The sequence below is a fragment of the Mandrillus leucophaeus genome, unplaced genomic scaffold (genome assembly GCF_000951045.1).
Source record: "Mandrillus leucophaeus isolate KB7577 unplaced genomic scaffold, Mleu.le_1.0 Scaffold207, whole genome shotgun sequence".
In the NCBI taxonomy this organism is placed as follows: Eukaryota; Metazoa; Chordata; class Mammalia; order Primates; family Cercopithecidae; genus Mandrillus; species Mandrillus leucophaeus.
In genome coordinates, this window is record NW_012102110.1 from 4,680,517 (window position 1) to 4,699,628 (window position 19,112).

At 39.9% G+C, this 19,112-nt stretch overlaps 1 pseudogene; it reads right to left on the reverse strand.

The window, feature by feature from the left end:
* Positions 1–258: 258 nt before the first annotated feature.
* The window catches only part of LOC105539621, a 57,809-nt pseudogene continuing 38,955 nt past the window's right edge, over positions 259–19,112 (reverse strand).

The following is a 19,112-nucleotide window of genomic DNA, read 5'->3' on the forward strand; positions in this document are numbered from 1 at the left end:
TGATACAGGGCTGACACTGACAAACAGCCATGCATAAAAATTATATAAATCTGCTTGCTAGATTTTCCAGAAGAGGCCCAGTCATTACAAACAAGAAAGAAAAACCAGGAAGTTGCCCAAATGCACTCTTTCAAGCAAATGCAAACGTTTCCACCCTCCCTTGTAGCAAAGGCAGCCCCAGGTGAAGGTGGTCCTACTAGCAGGAAGATTAGGAGGCAGCAGCTGTGCAGAAGCCATGCTTCCTGGCCCTGCCAGAGCTCAACGGTAGGCCTTGTTGAACTCCTGGAGGGCCTACCGCTTCTCAGTTGCCTGCTTGAGTAGAGTGGACTCTTTTCAACAGCCTGTCAAACTCCTCCCCAAGTATTTCATAGGAGTTCAGGACCTGTCTTGACTTCTCCATGTGCTGCTCCTGTAGGTGAACGGCTCCTTCCAAACGGTCCCTAATCAGACAATGAACTTCCACTTTCTCATCAGTGTGTCTGACAAAATCTTTATCTCCTCCATCCTCAGCTTAAGGATCATAGCAGCCCACTTGACTTCCAGGTACTGGGCATTGATGTGGTCTAACTCTGAGTGCGTCTTCAGCCAGTATTCCTGAGGAAGCCTCTGCAGCAAAGTGAGGCAGCGGAGAAGCACCTGGGAGTAGGTGGACTCTTCTTCTCCAGCAGCACCATCTGCTCCTTTTGCTGGCTCTTGGCATCCTGGCACTGCTGCTCCCTACCCACTAGGACCTCTGCAAGTTTCCACACCTTTGCTGTCTTCATGGTTTCACTGTCAGCATCTGAATTGGGATCATAGTACCAGAGCAGAGTGAAACGTTTCTTCTTGAGCTGCTCCTCCACTTCTTGCTGTAGCAGAGCCTTCATCCAAACAAAATCCTCTGAGAGTGGCATGGATTCCAGAAGGTCTGCTTTCTCCAGCTCTAGCAGTGAAGGTATGTCCCTCTCCTGGCTAGGACCTAAGAGCCACGCCAGTTCCGTTATGAGTAGCCGCTGTTCAAGGGTCTCAGGAAACTTTTTGTCCTCAGAAGTTAAATTTGTGTCTTGTATCTTCACACAGGAGTCCACAAGCAGCTCTTGAATAACTCCATGTAAAATCTCAGACCTCAACCATGTTGTCTTATGGAGTCAAACTTCCTTCCATGCCTTGTTGAAGTATTTCCATCCTTTTTCCAGGTGAGCGGAAATCCCTGAATGCCTTTTGATTTTCTTGGGATCTAATACTGGGGCAGCTGAAGCTCTTAAGAGGGTGCCAAGAACCTCGGCTGGGGCAGGCTGGCCAGCAGCGTCTGTCTACACCCAGTACCCATCCCGCGCGGGGGCTCCAGAACGCGCTCTGGAACCTCTCATTCGGACCCACCTCAGGGGCTAGGGGAAGCGAGGCTCAGGAGGACCGCACTGGAAGGCCCTCGGGGAAGGGAAAGGGGCAGCAAAACATTTTAATAGACAACTCACCAAAGTAGATATGCAGATAGCAAATAAGCACATTTTAAAATATTCAAGATCATTAGTCATTAGAAAAAATGCAAATACTCACCCAACTAGAATGGTAAAATTTCTAAACGCTCACCATTCCAAGTTTTGGCAAGTTATATGGAGGAATGGGAGCTCATATACGTTGCTGGTGGGAATGTAAAATTGTATGGTCATTTCTGGATGTTTAAACATATAAATAGACTATAGAGTTAAACATATTCATACTTACCATACAGCCTAGAAAATCTGCTGTTTGTTTTTACTCAAGAGAAATAAAAACATAAGTCAACTCAAAGACACATACTTAACTATTTATAGAAGTTTTACTTATAGCTCCAAACTTGAAACAATTCAAATTTCTACCAATCAGGAATATTTTTAATTAGACATAATTTTAAAGAAAAAAGTTTAGACCTGACTAGAAAGCCTGAAATCACATGTTTTTCTCTGACTTTATAGTCATACCTAAATGTCATAATGGCCCATTAAAAAGTTTTAAATTTAAAAGGTACCTGTCTAGGGCCAATTATTACCACTATCTCAAATGGAGGATAATGAGGCTGGAACCATGAGATTTACTCCTTCTGCTCCTCCTCCTCAGTAATTACTGTACACAAGGCACAGAGTTAAAATCAATTTTAAGTTTATGGCCTCTAAACAGATGCAAACTCCATATCATTTTTAGAGCAAGGCTTTCCTATGTTTCTCTCACGTGTCTTGATAGGAAGAAATGTTTTCAAGCAGACATCCATTTCTAGGTCGCTGTAGGAAAGTCCTGGCTTATTCAACAAGGTTTGAATAACCAAGTGCCCCGGTCAGAGCTGCTTTCCTTATTTGTGCACAATAGTTAGGCAGCATCTTCTGAATTATCTTGCAAAATCATGTATTAGGCTATTCTAGAATTGCTATAAAGAAATACATGAGACTGGATAATTCATAAAGAAAATAGATTAATTGGTTCATCATTCTGCAGGCTGTACAGGAAGCATGGTGCTATAATCTGCTTGGCTTCTAGTGAAGCCTCGGGGAGCTCACAATCATGACAGAAGGCAAAGGGACAAAAGGCATGTCACACAGTGAAAGCAAGAACAAGCAAGAGAGAATGTGGTGTGTGTCGGGGGGTGCCACACACTTTTAAACAACCATATCTCATGTGAACTCAGAGCAAAAGCTCGCTTATCACCAAGGGAATAACCCAAACCATTCATGAGGGATCCACCTCCACGATCCAAATACTTCCCACCAGGCTCCACGTCCAACACTGGAAATTACAATTCAACGTGAGATTTGGGTGGGAACAAATACTCAAACCATATTATTCCACCCTTGGCCCCACCCAAACCCCATGTTCTTCTCACATTGCAGAGTATAATTATGCCTTCCCAATAGTCCCCCAAAGCCTTTCCCCCCGCAAAGTCTTAACTCATTCCAGCATTAACTCAAAAGTCCCAAGTCCCAAGTTCAAAGTCTCATCTAGAGCTGAGCTGAGTTCCTTACCATCTATAGAGCCTGTGAAATAAAAAAAACAAGTTATTTACTCCCAAGATACAATGGGAGTATAGATATCGTAAACATACCCTTCCAAAAGGGAGAAATTGGCCAGAAGAAAGGAGCTACAGGCCTCACACAAGTTTGAAATGCAGAAGGGCAGTAATTAAATCTTAAAGCTCCAAAATAATCTTCTTTAACTCCATATCCCACATTCAAGGCACACTGGTGCAAGGCGCGGGCTTCCAAAGCCCCTATTTCCAGAAGATATTTCCGCCTCTGTGTCTTTGAAGGTTTCAGAACTCCAGGCTGCTCTTACAGGTTGTTGAGTGCCTGTGGCTTTTCCAGGTGCTGGGTGCAAGCTGCTGGTGGATCTACCATTCTAGGGTATGGAGGGCCATGGCCCCTTTCTCACAGCTGTGGGGATTTTGTGTGGGTGCTCCAACCCCATATTTCCTCTTGGCACTGTCCAGTAGAAGTTCTTCTATGGGGGCTCTGCCCCTGAGGCAGGCTTCTACCTGGGCATCCAGACTTTTCCACACATTCTCTGAAATCTGATGAAGGGTGCCAAGCCTCATTCACTCTTGCACACTGTGCACCCACAGACTTAACACCAGATGGAAGCTGCTGAGGCTTACAGCTTGCAACCTCTAAAGCCATGGCCCAAGCTGTACCTGGGCCCCTTTGAGCCACAGCTGGAGCTGGAGTGGTCAGAATATGGGAGCAGAGTTCCGATGCTGCACAGGACAGCAGAGCCCTGGGCCTGGCCCATGAAACCATTTTTCCCTCCTAGGCCTCTGGGTTTGTGATGTAAGGGCTTCCTGTGAAGGTCTCTGAAATGCTTTTGAGGCCTTTTCCCCATTGTCTTGGAAATCAGCACTTGGTTCTTTTTTAATTACACAAACATCTCTAGCAAGTGGTTGCTCCACTGCCTGCTTGAATTCCTTTTCTGAAAAAGCTTCCTTTCTCTGTCACATGGCTAGGCTGCAAATTTTTCAAATGTTTATGCTCTGCTTCCTGTTTAAATATAAATTCCAACTTTAAGTCTTTTTTTTTTTTTCTCCCACATCTGAGCACAGGTTGTTAGAAACAGCCAGGCCATTTCTTGAATGCTTTGCTGCTTAGAAATTTTTACCCCCAGATATCCTAAACCATCACTCTGAAGTTCAAACTTCCACATTTTCAGGTATCTTTATAGCAATGCCCCACTCCTCAGTACCAATTTTCTGTACTAGGCCATTCTTGCATCACTATTAAAAAATATGTGAGACTTGGGTAATTGTTAAAGAAAAGAGGTCTAATTGGCTCATGGTTCTGCAGCTTTGCAGGAAGCCTGGTGCTGGCATCTGGTTGACTTGTAGTGAAGCTTCAGGGAGATCACAATCATGGCATAAGATGAAGGAGGAGCAGGCACATCACATGGCAAAAGCAGGAATGAGAGAGAGAGGGAGTGTGTGGGGGGGAGGGGGCGGGGGGGTGCCACACCCTTTTAAACAACCAGATCTCATGTAAACTCAGAGCAAGAGCTTGGTTATCACCAAGGAGGTGGCCCAAGCCATTCTTGAGAGATCTGCCCCATGCCCCATGATTCACCTCCCACCAGGTCCCACCTTCAACATTGGATATTACAATTCAACATGAAATTTAGGCAAGAACAAATATCCAGACCATATCAAACCAAGCAGCAGACAACATGAGAACAAGTTAGGAAGCAGGGCTTTCTTTTGATGTGTTAACATAAAAACCTGGTGTCTAAAGTGGAGAAATCTCTTATTTTCTGCCAAACACACCCCCACACACCATGCGTGGGAATATGCACAAATACACACACACTTGCAGTGCCTTTAATACAAAGTTCTCCCTTGAGGCAAAAACTTTTGTCATTAGCTGATCCAATGATGAAAAGCTATTTGGTATTGACCTAATAAAACCTTCAAATGAAACCAGCAGAATAACTGTCAGAGTTTCTATATTGAATGTAACTTGAGGAGTTGCTCTGATCCTAGCATAGTCAACCTGCTTACATACAGAAGGCAAGTAAAATTTAATGAATTGAAATGGCCAATGCATTTTTTGTTGAAGCATAGGATAAAAAAAAATGATTTACTGTTTCTGTGGCTACATCCTATATCTCATCATTTCAGGGTTAGAAAATGGTTAGCAAAAATCTAATTTGTGGATTTCTGTACTTCCTTGAGTCTAAAAAACTCTTGCTAGCTAGACTTTGGAGCACAAGAAAAATATAATGTGTGTTTTATACCAATTTTTCCAATTTTTTTACTGTGGTAAAATACACATAACATAAAATGTATGTAAAATACACATAACATAAAATGTATGTGTATTTTAACCATTTCTAAGTGTCAGTTTAGTGACATTAAATACATCCATATTACTGCAAAACCATCTCCGAAACTCTTATCATCTTGCAAAACTGAAACTTTATACCCATTAAACAATAACTTTCCATTTCCCCTTTCCCCAGCCCCTGGCAAGAGCCATCTACTCTGTCTCTATAATTTTGATGACTCTAAGTACTTTATCATATAATTGGAATCATACAGTGTTTGTCCTTTTGTGATTGGCTTATTTTACTTAGCATAATGTCTTCAAGTTTCATCTATGTTATAACATATGTCAGAATTTCCTTCCTTTCTAAGGCTGAAAATATTTCACTGTATGTGTGTACCATTATTTTTTTTATCTGTTCATCCATCCATAGAATTCTGGGTTGCTTCCACATTTTAGCAACTGCAAATACTGCTGCTGTGAACATTAATGTACAAATACCTCTTTGAGACTCTGTTTTCAATTTGGGGGCGGCATACGTCCAAAAGTGAAATTGGTCGATCACATGGTAATTCTATTTTTTATTTTTTGAGGAACGGCCATGTTATTGTTTTTCACAACAGCTGTGCCATTTCACATTCCTACCAACAGTTCACAAGGGTTCCAATTTCTCCACAACCTTACCAATGCTCATTTTCTGTGTGTTTGGCTAAGTGTGTGTTTGTGTGTGTGTGTGTGTGTTTACAGTAGCTGTCCTAAAGGGTGTGTGATGGTATCTCATTAGAGTTTTGATGTGTATTTTCCTAGTAATTAGATGTTGAGCATTTTTAAGTGCTTATTGGCCAATTGTGTATCTTATTTGGAGAAATGTATATTCTGATCCTTTGCCCATTTTTGAATTGAGTTGCTTATCTTCTTGTTCCTGTCTTTTAGGAGTTCTCTATATATTCCTGATATTAATCTCTTATCAGGTGTATACTTTGCAAATGTTTTCCTATTCTGGGCTGCCTTTTTACTCAATAGTGTCTTTTTTATTTTTTGTGGGTACATAGTAAGTGAGTGTATGTATTTATTGGGCACATAAGTTATTTTTATACAGTCATGTGATGTGAAATAAGCACGTCATGGAGAATGAGGTATCTGTCCCCTCAAGCATTTATCCTTTGAGTTACAAACATTCCAATGACACTGTTTATTTTAAAATATACAATTATTATTGATTATAGTCACTCTGTTGTGCTGTCAAATAGTATAGATCTTATTCATTCTATTTTTTGTAACCTATTAACCATCCCCAGCTTCCCCCAGGCCCCCACTACCCTTTCTACTCTCTCTGTTCATGAGTTCAATTGTTTTGATTTTTAGATCCCATAAATGAAAGAGAACTTATTTATCTTTCTGTGCCAGGCTTATTTCACTTAATGTAATGATCTCCAGTTCCATCCATGTTGTTGCAAATGACAGAATCTGATTCTTTTGTATGGCTAAATAGTACTCCATTGTGTATATGTACCACATTTATCCATTCATCTGTTGATGGACACTTAGGTTGCTTCCAAATCTTGGCTATTGTAAACAGAGTTGCAACAAACATAGGAGTTCTGATTTCTCTGTGATATACTGATTTCCTTTCTTTGGGGTATATACCCAGCAGAGAATTTGCTGAATCGTATGGTAGCTCAATTTATTTTTTTGCATTTTTTGAGGAACCTCCATACTGTTCTCCATAATGGTTGCACTAATTTACATTCCCACCAATGGTATACAAGGGTTCCCTTTTCTCCACATGCTCGCCAGCATTTGTTCTTGCCTGTATTTTGGATATAAGCCACTTTAACTGGGGTGAGATGATATCTCATTGTAGTTTGATTTGCTTTTCTCTGATGATGAATGAGACTGAGCACTGTTTCATATGCCTGTCTGACATTTGTATGTCTTCTTTTTAAAAATGTCTATTCAAATCTTTAGCCCATTAATTAGATTGTTAGATTTCTTCCTATAGAGTTGTTTCAGCTCCTTATATATTCAGCATATTAATCCCTTGTCAGATAGGTAGTTTGGAAATATTTTCTCCCATTTTGTGGGTTGTCTCTTCACTTTGTTGATTGTATCCTTTGCTGTGCAGAAACTTTTTAACTTGATGTGATCTCATTTGTTCATGTTTGACAAGGGTCCAATTTCATTCTTCTGCATATGGATATCCGGTTTTCCCAGCACCATTTATTGAAGAGCTCATAGGTTAACTCAATTTGTATGCAAATATCCTTTTCTATTCTGGGTTGCCTTTTTACTCTGTTGATAGTGTCATTTTTATTTTTATTTTTATGAGTATTTTTAGTGTATATATTTATGGGGTACATGGAATGTTTTGATACAGGCATACAATGTGAAATAAGCACATCATGGAGAATGGGGTATCCATTCTCTCAAGCACTGTCTCTGCCCCAGTGTATGTTCTTGGCACCTTTGTGAAAAATGAGTTCACTCTAGGTATGTGGATTTGGTTCTGAGTTCTCTAGTCTGCTCCAATTATGTATGTATCTGTTTTTATGCCAATACCATGCTGTTATGGTTACAACAGCTCTGTAGTATACTTTGAAGTCTGGTAATGTGATTCCTCCAGTTTTGTTCTTTCTGCTCGGGATAGCTTTGGGTATTCTGGGTCTTTTGTGGTTCCATACAAATTTTATAATAGGATTGTTTATTCATTTCTGTGAAGAAGGTCACTGGTATCTTGATAGGGATTGCATGAAATCTGTAGATTGCTTTGGGTAGTATGGACATTTTAACAATGTTGATTCTTCCAATCCAGGAACATGGAATACTTTTCCATTTTTTGGTGTTCTCTTCAATTTCTTTCATCAATGTTTTATAGTTTTCATTATAGAGATATTTCACTTCTTTGGTTATGTTAGTGTGGCTATTGTAAATGAGATTACCTTTTTTCATTTCTTTTTTACATTGTTCACTGTTGGCAAATAGATATGTCACTATTTTTGTATGTTGATTTTGTTAATCTGCAAACAAGGATAATTTTATTTCTTCCTTTCCAATTTGGATGCCCTTTTTATCTTTATCTTGTCTAATTGATCTAACTATGAATTCAATTATTATATTGAATAACACTGGTGAAAGTGGACATCCTTGTCTTGTTCAGGATAGAGGAAAGGCATTCCAATTTTCCCCATTCACTATAATACTAGCTGTAAGTATGTCATATATGGCTTTTATTGTATCGAGGTGTGTTCCTTCTAGTCCCAGTTTTTTGAGGGTTTTTATTATGAAGGGGTGTTGAATTTTATCAAATGCTTTTTCAACATCAATTGAAATAATCATATGGTTTTTGTCCTTAATTCTGTTAATATGATGTATCACATTGATTGATTTACGTGTGTTGAATCATCCTTACATCCCAGGGATAAATCTCACTTGGTCATGATGAATAATCTTTCTCATGTATTGTTGAATTTACGTGTTTTTTGCTAGTATTTCATTGAGTATTTTTGCATTAATATTCATCAGAGATATTGGCCTGTAGTTTTCTTTGTCTGGTTTTGTTATCAGGGCAATACTGGCTTCTAGCCACATAGAGTAAGTTTGAAAGTATTCCCTCATTCTCTATTTTTTTAAATAGTTTGAGTAGGATTAGTATTAGATTTTCTTTAAATATTTGGTAGAATTCAGCAGAAAGGCCATCAGGTCCCAGGCTTTCCTTTATTGGGATGCTTTTTATTATGGCTTTGATCTCATTACATGTTATTGGTCTGTTCAGGTTTTATATTTCTTCATGGTTCAAACTTAGTAGGTTGTATCTATCTAGGAATTTGTCCATTTCTAGATTTTCCAATGTATTGCTATATAGTTGCTCATAGTAGTCACTAACAATCCTTTGAATTTCTGTGCTATCAATTATAATGTCTCCATTTGCATTTTTGATTTATGTGGATCTCCTTTTTTTCTTAGTCTGGCTAAAGTTTTGCCAATTTTGTTTAACTTTTCAAAAAACCAACTTTTGTTCATTGATTTGTTCTATCCTTTTATTTCAATTTCATTTATTTCTGTGCTGATCTTTATTATTTCTTCTCTTCTATTAATTTTGTGTCTGGTTTGCTCTTGCTTTTCTAGTTTTTGCAATGCATCATTAGGTTGTTTATTTAACGGTTTTCCTTTTTATGATGTAGGTACTTATAGCTATAAACTTCCCTTTTAGTACTGTTTTTGCTGTATCCCATAGGTTTTGGCATGTTGTGTCTCCATTTTCATTTGCTTCAGAACATTTTTCAACTTTCTTCTTAATTTATTCATTGAACCACTGATCATTCAGGAGTGTATTGTTAAATTGCCATGTATTGGTAAAGTTTCCAAAATTCCTCCTGTTATTCATTTCTAGTTTGATTCCATTGTGTTCAGAGAAGATGCTTGATATTATTTCAGTTTTTTTGAATGTCGTAAGACTTGCTTTGTGACCTAACATATGGTCTATCCTCGAGAATGATCCATGTGCTGAGAAAAAGAATGTATATTCTGCAGTTCTTGGATTAGATGTTCTGTAAATAGCTATTAGATCCATTATGTTTATATTACAGATTAAGTCTGATGTTTTCTTTGTTGATTTCCTGTTTGAAATATCTGTCCATTGCTGAAAGTGAGGTTATAAAATCTCCAACTGTATTAATATAGGGGCCTATCTCTCTGTATATTTCTAATGTTTCCTTTGTATATCTAGGTGCTCCAGTGTTAGGTGCATATATATTTAAAATTGTTATATTCTCTTGCTGAATTGAACTCTTTATCATTATATATTATTATAGATCTTCTTTGTCTGTTCTTATAGTTTTTGTCTTAAAATCTACTTTTTACAAGTATGGTGACTCTTTCTCTGTTTTGGGTTCCACTGGTATGGAATATCATTTTCCATCCCTTTATTTTCAGTCTATGTGAAATGTGCTTCTTGTAGTCAACAGATCAATGGGTCTTATTTTTTTCATCCATCCCTAGTTTATATCTTTCGATTGGAGAGTTTAGTCAAGTTATGTTTAATATTATTATTAACAAATAATGACTTATTTCAGACTGCCATTTTGTTATTTGTTTTCTGGTTCTTTTGTGGTCTTCTCTCCCTTCTTTCTTTCATTTATATTTTCCTCTAGTGAAGATGATTTTCTCTGATAATATAATTGAGTTTCTTGCTTTTTATTTTTTTGTGTATCCATTGTATAATTTTTTGTTTCGGGTTACCATAAGGCTTGCAAATACTAGCCTGCAAATAACCCATTATTTTAACCTGGTAATAATTTAACACTATTTTCATAAATAACCAAAAAGAAAATGAATAAAAACTCAATGCCTTACCTTTGTCCCCTGCTTTTTAACTTTTTCTTGTTTCTATTTATATCTTATTATACTGACTATGTCTTGGAAAGTTGTAGTTATTATTTTTGATTGGTTCGTCACTTAATCTTTCCACATAGGATAAGAGTAGTTTATACATCACAGCTATGGTGTTATAATATTTTGTGTTTTTCGGTCTACTTATTATTACCAGTGAGTTTTGTACCTTCAGGTGATTATTTATTGCTTATGAATGTTCTTTACTTTCTGCCTGAAGTACTGTCTTTAGCATTTCTTGTAGGACAGGTCTGGTATTGATGAAATCCCTCAGCTTTTGTTTGTCTGGGAAAAATATTTATTTGTCCTTCATGTTTGAAGGGTATTTTTGCTGGCCATCCTATCTTAGGGTAAAAGTTTTTTTCTTCCCTCAGCATTTTAAATATGTCATGCCACTTTCTCCTGGCCTGTAAGATTTCTACTGAAAAGTCTGCTGCCAGATGTATTGGAGCTCCATTGTATGTTATTATTATTATTTTTTTCCTCTTGCTGCTTTTAGGATTCTTTTATTTAATCCTTAACCTTTGGGAGTTTGATTATTAAATGCCTTCAGGGGAGTCTTCTTTGGATTAAATCTGTTTGGCATTTTATAACCATTTTGTACTTGGATATTATTATCCCACTGAATTAATGTTCTATCCCTATCTCTTTCTCTACCTCCTCTTTAAAGTTAATAACTCTTAGATTACCCTTTTGAGGATGTTTTCTAGATCCTGTAATTGTGCTTCATTATTTTTTTTCTTTTGTTTCTTCTGACTGTATATTTTCAAATAGCCTGTCTTCAAGCTCAACTATTCTTTCTTCTGCTTCATCAATTCTGCTATTAAAAGACTCTGATGCATTCTTCAGTATGCCGATTGGATTTTTCAGCTCCAGAATTTCTGCTTGATTCTTTTTAATTATTTCATTGTCTTTGGTAAGTTTATTTGATAGCATTCTGAATTCCTTCTCCACGTGATCTTGAAATTTTTTGTTTTCTCAAAACAGCTATTTTGAATTCTCTGTCTTAAAGATCACATAGCTCTGTTTCTACAGGTTTAGTCCCTCATGCCTTATTTAGTTCATTTGGTGGGGTCACGTTTTCCCGGATGGTGTTAATGCTAGTTGATGTTCTTTGGTGTCTGGACATTGAAGAGTTAGGTGTTTATGGTAGTCTTCCCTGTCTGGGCTTATTTGTAGCTGTCCTTCTTGGGAAGTTTTTCCAGATATTTGAAGGGACTTGTGATCTAAGAGGTATCTGCTTTAAAGTGCACCCCAAGCCCAATAATACTGTGGGTCTTGCAGATGTATAGAGGCACTGCCTTGATGGTCTTGGACAAAATCCAGGATAATTTTCTGGGTTACCAGAGACCCTTGTTCTCTTACTCTACTTTCTCCCAAACATATAGAGTTTCTCTCTCCCTGTTCTGAGTCACCTAAAGCTTGGGGTGGAGTGACACAAGTACCCCTCTGGCCACCACTGTTATGACTGCACTGGGTCAGACCTGAAGCCAGCACAGCACTGGGTCTCACCCAAGGCCTGCTGTAACCACTCCCTGGCTGCTGCCTATGTTTGCTTAAGGCCCTGGGGCTCTACAATTAGCAGGTGGCAAAGCCAGCCAGGCCTGTGTTTTTCTCTTCAGGGCGGTGAGGTCCCCAGGCCTCAGGTGGGTCCAGAGGTGCCATCTTGGAGTCAGGCACTACAGTCAAAAACCTTAGAAGTCTCCCTGTTGTTCTATTGTATTGTGGCTGAGCTGGCACTCAAACCACAAGATGCAGTTCTTCCCACTCTTCCCTTCCCTTTCCAAAAGCAGGGGAGCCTCATCCCATGGCCACTGACACCCCAGGCCGTGAGGAGTACTGCCAGACTACTTCCAATGTTCTCTTAAGGCCTAAGGGCTCTTAAGTCAGCTTGTTGTGAATGCTGCCTGGACTGGGATTCACCCTTCAGGGTGATTGGCTCCCCTCTGGTTCAGGGGAGGTCCAGGCATACCATCAAAGTGTCAAGTTCTAGAACTGGGACCCCAAGAGCCTATTTGGTGCTCTACCACCCTGTGGCTGTGCTGGTATTTAAGGTTCAAGACAAAGTCCCCATTCCTTTTTCCTCTGCTTTTCTCAAGCAGAAGGAGTTTTGTCCCATAACCACCAGAGCTGGTAAGATGCTGAGTCTCACTTGAAGCCAGCAAGTCTCAGAAGCTCACCCAAGGCCCTCGATGTGGTACCTGGGTATTGCTGCTGGTTATTCAGGGCCCAAGGGCTTTTTAATGAGCAGGTGATGAATCCTGGCAGGACTGGGTTCTTTTCTTCAAGGCAGTGGGTTCGCTCTGGCCCCAGGTGTACCTAGAAATGTCATCTGAGAGTTAAGGCCTATAATAGGGTCCTCATGACTCTGACTGATGCTCCATCCTGCTGTGGCAGAGCTTGTATCCTAGGTGCAAGACAAAGTGCTCCCAACTCTTAAAGAAGGGGTGTCTTTTGCAGCCAGGAGTTGTGCAGCCTGGAGTTAGGGAAGGGGTGATGCCAACACTCCCTTGGCTGGCTTAGCTGATGTCTCAGCATGTCACATGTTCCCCCAGTCCACTGTCTCTGGGCCTAGCTCAGCACTAAGACTCACCTAAGAGTTGCAGTTCTTATGTTCTAGACTGCCTTCCAAGTTTATTTAAAGGCCAGGTGCACTGTAGTCCTCAGTGGTGAGGTTTACAGGCACTCAAGTTTGGACTGCTGGGATTGGCAATTACCCTCTGGCTCAGGCTGGTTTAAATGCTCCCTCCGTGTGTGGGCATCAGCTGAGTTTGGTCTGGTTTTCCTTTCTGCTCTAACAGAACAGCACTGAGTTCAATGCCTCAAAATTGCTGTGTTCCCCCTCCCACAGCACCCAGAGATGCTCTCGGCACCACACTGCCACTGCCAGGGAGTGGGGGAGTTGTGGCGTCAGCGATTCAAGGTGTTTTTTCTATCTCTTCCATGCCTCTTTCAGCAATGTGAACTTAAAACCAGGTGCTATGAATGCTCACCTGAATTTTGTTTCTTATGAAGGTGTTTTCTCTGCATATAGTTGTTAACTGGGTGTCCTTATGGGGAGAATGATTGGGAGAGCCTTCTATTCCACCATCTCACTCTGCCTCCTGCCCCCTGTTCATAGTGTCTTTTCATGCATAAAATGTTTAAATTTTCAGGAAATCCAATTTATCTATCATTTCTTTTATTCATTCATTCATTTATTAATCTTTTAACTTTTATTTTAGGTTCAAGTATATATGTGCAGGTTTCTTATACAGGGAAACTGCATATCACAGGGGATTTGGTGTATAGATTATTTTGTCACCCAGGTAGTAAGTATAGTACCCAGTAGGTAGTTTTTGATCCCCCTCCTACACCTCTCAACCCTCAAGTAGGCCCTAGTGTCTGTTGTTTTCCTCTTTGTGTCTATGTGTTCTGTTGTTTAGCTTCCACTTGTAAGTGGGAATATGTGGTATTCTATTTTCTGTCCCTGCACTGGACTTGAGATAATGGCCTTCAACTCCATCCACATTTCTGCAAAGGGCATAATCTCATCCTTTTTTTTTTTTTTTTTTTTTTGAGAGAGTGTGTCGCTTTCCTTCGTGTATATGTGAGGTGTTTTGTTTTCATAGCCCACCGTTGACTGGCATTTAGGTTGGTTTCATGTCTGCTATTGTGAATAGTGCATGTGCCTTTATGGTAGAATGATTTATATTCCTTTGGATATATACCCCAACAATGAGATTGCTGGGTCAAATGATAATTCTGTTTTAAGTTTTTTGAGGAATTGCCACTCTGCTTTCCACAATGATTGAAAAAATTTACATTCCTATCAGCAGCAGGTAAGCATTCCCTTTTCTTCACAACTTCACCAGCATCTGTTGTTCAAGTGGTGAGGAAAAGAGAATGATTATACACTGCTGTTGTTTTTGATTTTATAAAAAGCCATTCTGACTAGTGTGAGATGGTATCTTATTGTGGATTTGATTTGCAAGAAATCATTGATTTCTCTAATGATTACTGATATTACTGAGATTTTTTTATATGCTTTTTGGTCGTATGTATGTCCTCTTTTGAAACGTATCTGATCATGTCCTTTATCCACTCTTTAATGGGGTTGTTTGATTTTTTTCTTGTTGATTTCTTTAAATTATTTATAGATTCTGGATATTAGATCTTTGTTGGATGCATAGTTTGCAAATATTTTCTTCCATTCTGTAGGGTGTCTGTTTACTCTGTTCATAGTTTGTTTTGCTGTACAAAAGATCTTTAGTTTAGTTATGTCCTATTTGTCAGTTTTTGTTTTTGTTGCAATTGCTTTTGGCATCTTTGTCATGAAATCTTTGTGCCAGGACCTATCTCCAGAATGGTAATTCTGAGGTTACCTTCCAGAGTTTTCTTAGTTTTAGGTTTTACATTTAAGTCAGCCATTTTAGCCCAGTTAAGAACTCTTGCTGGGTTGGGCATGGTGGCTCACACCTATTATCCCAGCACTTTGGGAGGCTGAGGTAGGAGGATCACTTGAGCCCAAGAGTTCAAGACCAGCCTGGGCAACATGGCCAAACCCCTTCTCCACAAAAAATACAAAGATTAGCTGGGTGCGGTGGTATATGCCTGTAGTCCCAGCTGCTCAAGAGACTGAGGTGGGAGAATTACCTGAGCCAGGAGGTTGAGGCTGCAGTGAGGCGAGATTGCACCACTGCATTCCAGCCTAGGTGCAGAGTGAGACCCTGTCTCAAAAAAAGAAAAAAAAAAAAAGAAAAAAAGAAAGAAAAGAAAAGAAAGCCTCGCTGGGGAAATATTGCAGTAGTTGGGAGGAAGGAAGACACCCTGGCTTTGTGAGTTGCCAGAGTTCTTACACTGGTTCTTTCTCACCTGTGAGGGCCAATGTTCCTTTAACTACAGTGTATTATAATTTGAATACAGTCAGTAGAATTTTTTCTGGATGTTTTCAGAAGGCTGGGGCTTTGTGCAGGGTCTTTATTTGTAGCTGAATTATTGTCCTTGATTTCATGGGAGGTTATATAAGCAAAATATTTTTGGCATTGAAATTTGGGATCCAGTAGGTAGGCACTTGCTCAGACATGCAGCTCCTCTCTATTTCCTAATGATTGTAGCTGTGCTCCCTCTCAGTGCTCTAAAAGTATGCGCTCCTCTTCCACTGAAATAATGGCTGTAGATCTTGGTTTGGCACTCCTGGGCTGCACACCACAGCTCTGTGGTGAGCTCGGGCTTTATGTTCCCTCCTCAGCCTGAAGGCAGCAGGGGAAGGGAACTTGGCAGTGGGTGTTGCAGAGGACCTTTCACTTGTCTCTTGGGGCCCCACCCCAAAGAGATGCAGAGCTGCTATCAATCTGTGCGATTGGCCCAGGGTAGGAAGCTGCACTGTGGGCCCAAGCAGGGTCTTGGGGTTCTGCCTAGTGATGAGGAGGGGAAGTAAGGAGGTCACCGTGTGGGATGGGAAGATAGACTGGTCTTTTCTTAGGGCAACTGCAGCTTGCTGGAGGTGTGGTTAAAGAACTTAGAGTCTTTGCTCCTTCCTTAATCCAAGGACAGCAAGGGCAGTATCGCTGCAGGTGTTACCTCTGGGAGCTTCATCTCAGAGAAACACAGAACCACTGTTAAGGGAATCTTCAGCTAGGGGGTAAGGTGGCTGCACTGCTGGGCCAAGCTAGGGCTCCACTTGATGATGAGCAGAGGATCAAGGGCTTACAAATTGGAGAGACTGGGCTCCTTTCCATATGGTTACATGGCATGCTGGAAGCACAAGTGAAGCTCTCAGACTCTGCTTCTTCTCTAGACCAAGGGCAGCAGGGGAGGAACTGGTGCCATGGCAATGGCAGAGGGGCTGTCGGTTGCCTTTGGGAGCTCCCCCCCAGGAAAGCACAGAGTCATTACCAATGGGTATTCTCACCAGGCAGGGCTCCCAGATAGGGATTGCAGAATAGCCTCCCCACACAATTGGTTTTGGTGTCATATCCAATAAATCATTGCCAAATCCAGTGTTACAAAGATTTTTCTATGTTTTCTTCTAAGAGTTTTATAGTTTTAGGTCTTACATTTAGGTCTTTGATCTACTTTGAGTTAATTTTTATATAATGTTAGATAATAATCTGGTTTTTTTTTTGTTTTTTTTTTTTTTTTGCATGTTGATATCCTGTTTTCCTAGCAACATGAAAAAACTGTCCTTTTTCCGTTGAATGGCCTTGGTACCTTTGTAAAAAAAAAATCACTTGACCACACATGTAAGGGCTTATTTTTGGGTTCTCTCTTTTATTCCATTGGTCTGTATTCTGTCTTTGTGCTGGTACCACATTGTTTTGATTACTGTAGCTTTGAAGTAAGTTTTGAAATCGGGAAATGTGAGCTTTGCTTTTCTTTTTCAAGACTGTTTCAGCTATCTTTAGTCCCTTGAGATGCCATATAAATTTTAGGATTGGTATTTCTAATTATATAAAATACATCATTGAGGTTTTGATAGGGATCACTAAATCTAGGTACTTTGGAAAGTATTGACATCTTAACAATATTAAGTCTTCCAATACATGAATATGTAATCTTTTCATTTATTTATATCTTTAATTTCTGTCAGTAATGTTTTATAGTTTTCATAGTGCAAGTCTTTCACCTCTTTAAATTAATTTTAAGTATGTATATATTTTTCTTTTTGATGTTGTTGGAATTGAAATTTTTTTTCATTTCCTCTTTGGACTGTTCATTGTTAATGTACAGTCACAATGCAACTGATTGTGTGTTTTGTATTCTGCTGCTACTTTGCTGAATTCATGTATCAGTTCTAATAATTTGTTTTTGTGGAATCTTTAGGATTTTCTAAATATAGGATCACATTATCTGTGAGCAGAGATAATTTTACTTCTTCCTTTACAATCTAGTTGTATTTTTAAAAAAATTTTTGCCCAATTTCTCTGGCTAGAACTTCTAGTACTATGTTGAATAGAATGGCAAAAGTAGACTTCTTTGATTTTTTCCTGATCTTAGAAGAGCTTTCAGTCCTTCACCATTGAGAATAATGCTTACTGTGGGGTTTTTCTATGGCTCTAACTATGTTGAGGTAGTTTCCTTCTATTTCTAGGTTGCTGAGTGTTTTTATCATGTATGTCAAATTTTGAAAATTATTTTTTCTGGGTTCCAAGATGACTGAATAGGAACAGCTCCAGTCTACAGCTCCCAGTGTGAGCAATGCAGAAGATGGCGATTTTTGCATTTCCAACTGAGCAAAGAGCACACCAGGAGATTATATCCTGCGCCTGGCTCAGAGGGTCCCACGCCCACGTAGCCCCGCTCATTGCTAGCACAGCAGTCTGAGATCAAACTGCAAGGCAGCAGTGAGGCTGGGGGAGGGGTGCCCACCATTGCTGAGGCTTGAGTAGATAAACAAAGTGGCCCAGAAGCTCGAACTGTGTGGAACCCACCACAGCTCAAGGAGGCCTGCCTGCCTCTGTAGACTCCACCTCTGGGGGCAGGGCATAGCTGAACAAAAGGCAGCAGAAACTTCTGCAGACTTAAGTGTCCCTGTCTGACAGCTTTAAAGAGGGTAATGGTTCTCCAAGCATGGAGTTTGAGATCTGAGAATGGACAGACTGCCTCCTCAAGTGAGTCCCTAAAACCTAGTAGCCTAACTGGGAAGCACCTTCCAGTAGGGGCTGACTCACACCTCATACGGCCAGGTGCCCCTCTGAGACAAAGCTTCCAGAGGAAGGATCAGGCAGCAGCATTTGCTGTTCTGCAATATTTGTGGTTCTGCAGTTTCCGCTGGTGATACGTAGGCAAACAGGATCTGGAGTGGACTTCCAGCAAACTCCAGCATACCTGCAGCTGAGGGTCCTGACTGTTAGAAAGAAAACTAACAAAGAGAAAGGACATTCACACCAAAACCCCATCTGTGCATCACCATCATCAAAGACCACAGGCAGATAAAACCACAAACATCAGGAGAAACCAGAGCAGAAAAGCTGAAAATCCTAAAAATCAGAGTGCCTCTTCTCCTCCAAAGGAACATAGCTCCTCGCCAGCAATGGAACAAAGCTGGATGGAGAATGACTTTGATGAGTTTAGAGAAGATGGCTTCAGAAGATCAGTAATAACAAAATTCTCCAAACTAAAGGAGGAAGTTCGAACACATCGCAAAGAACCTAAAACCTTGAAAAAAGATTGGATGAATGGCTATATAGAATAAACACATAGAGAAGACCTTAAATTACCTGATGGAGCTAAAAACCATGGCCCGAGAACTATGTGACACATGCCGAAGCTTCAGTAGCTGATTCGATCAACTGGAAGAAAGGGTATCAATGATTGAAGATCAAATGAATGAAATGAAGCGAGAAGAGAAGTTTAGAGAAAACAGAGTAAAAAGAAATGAACAAAGCCTCCAAGAAATATGGGACTCCAAGAAATATGAAAATACCAAATCTATGTCTGATTGGTGTACCTGAAAGTGATGGGGAGAATGGAACCAAGTTGGAAAACACT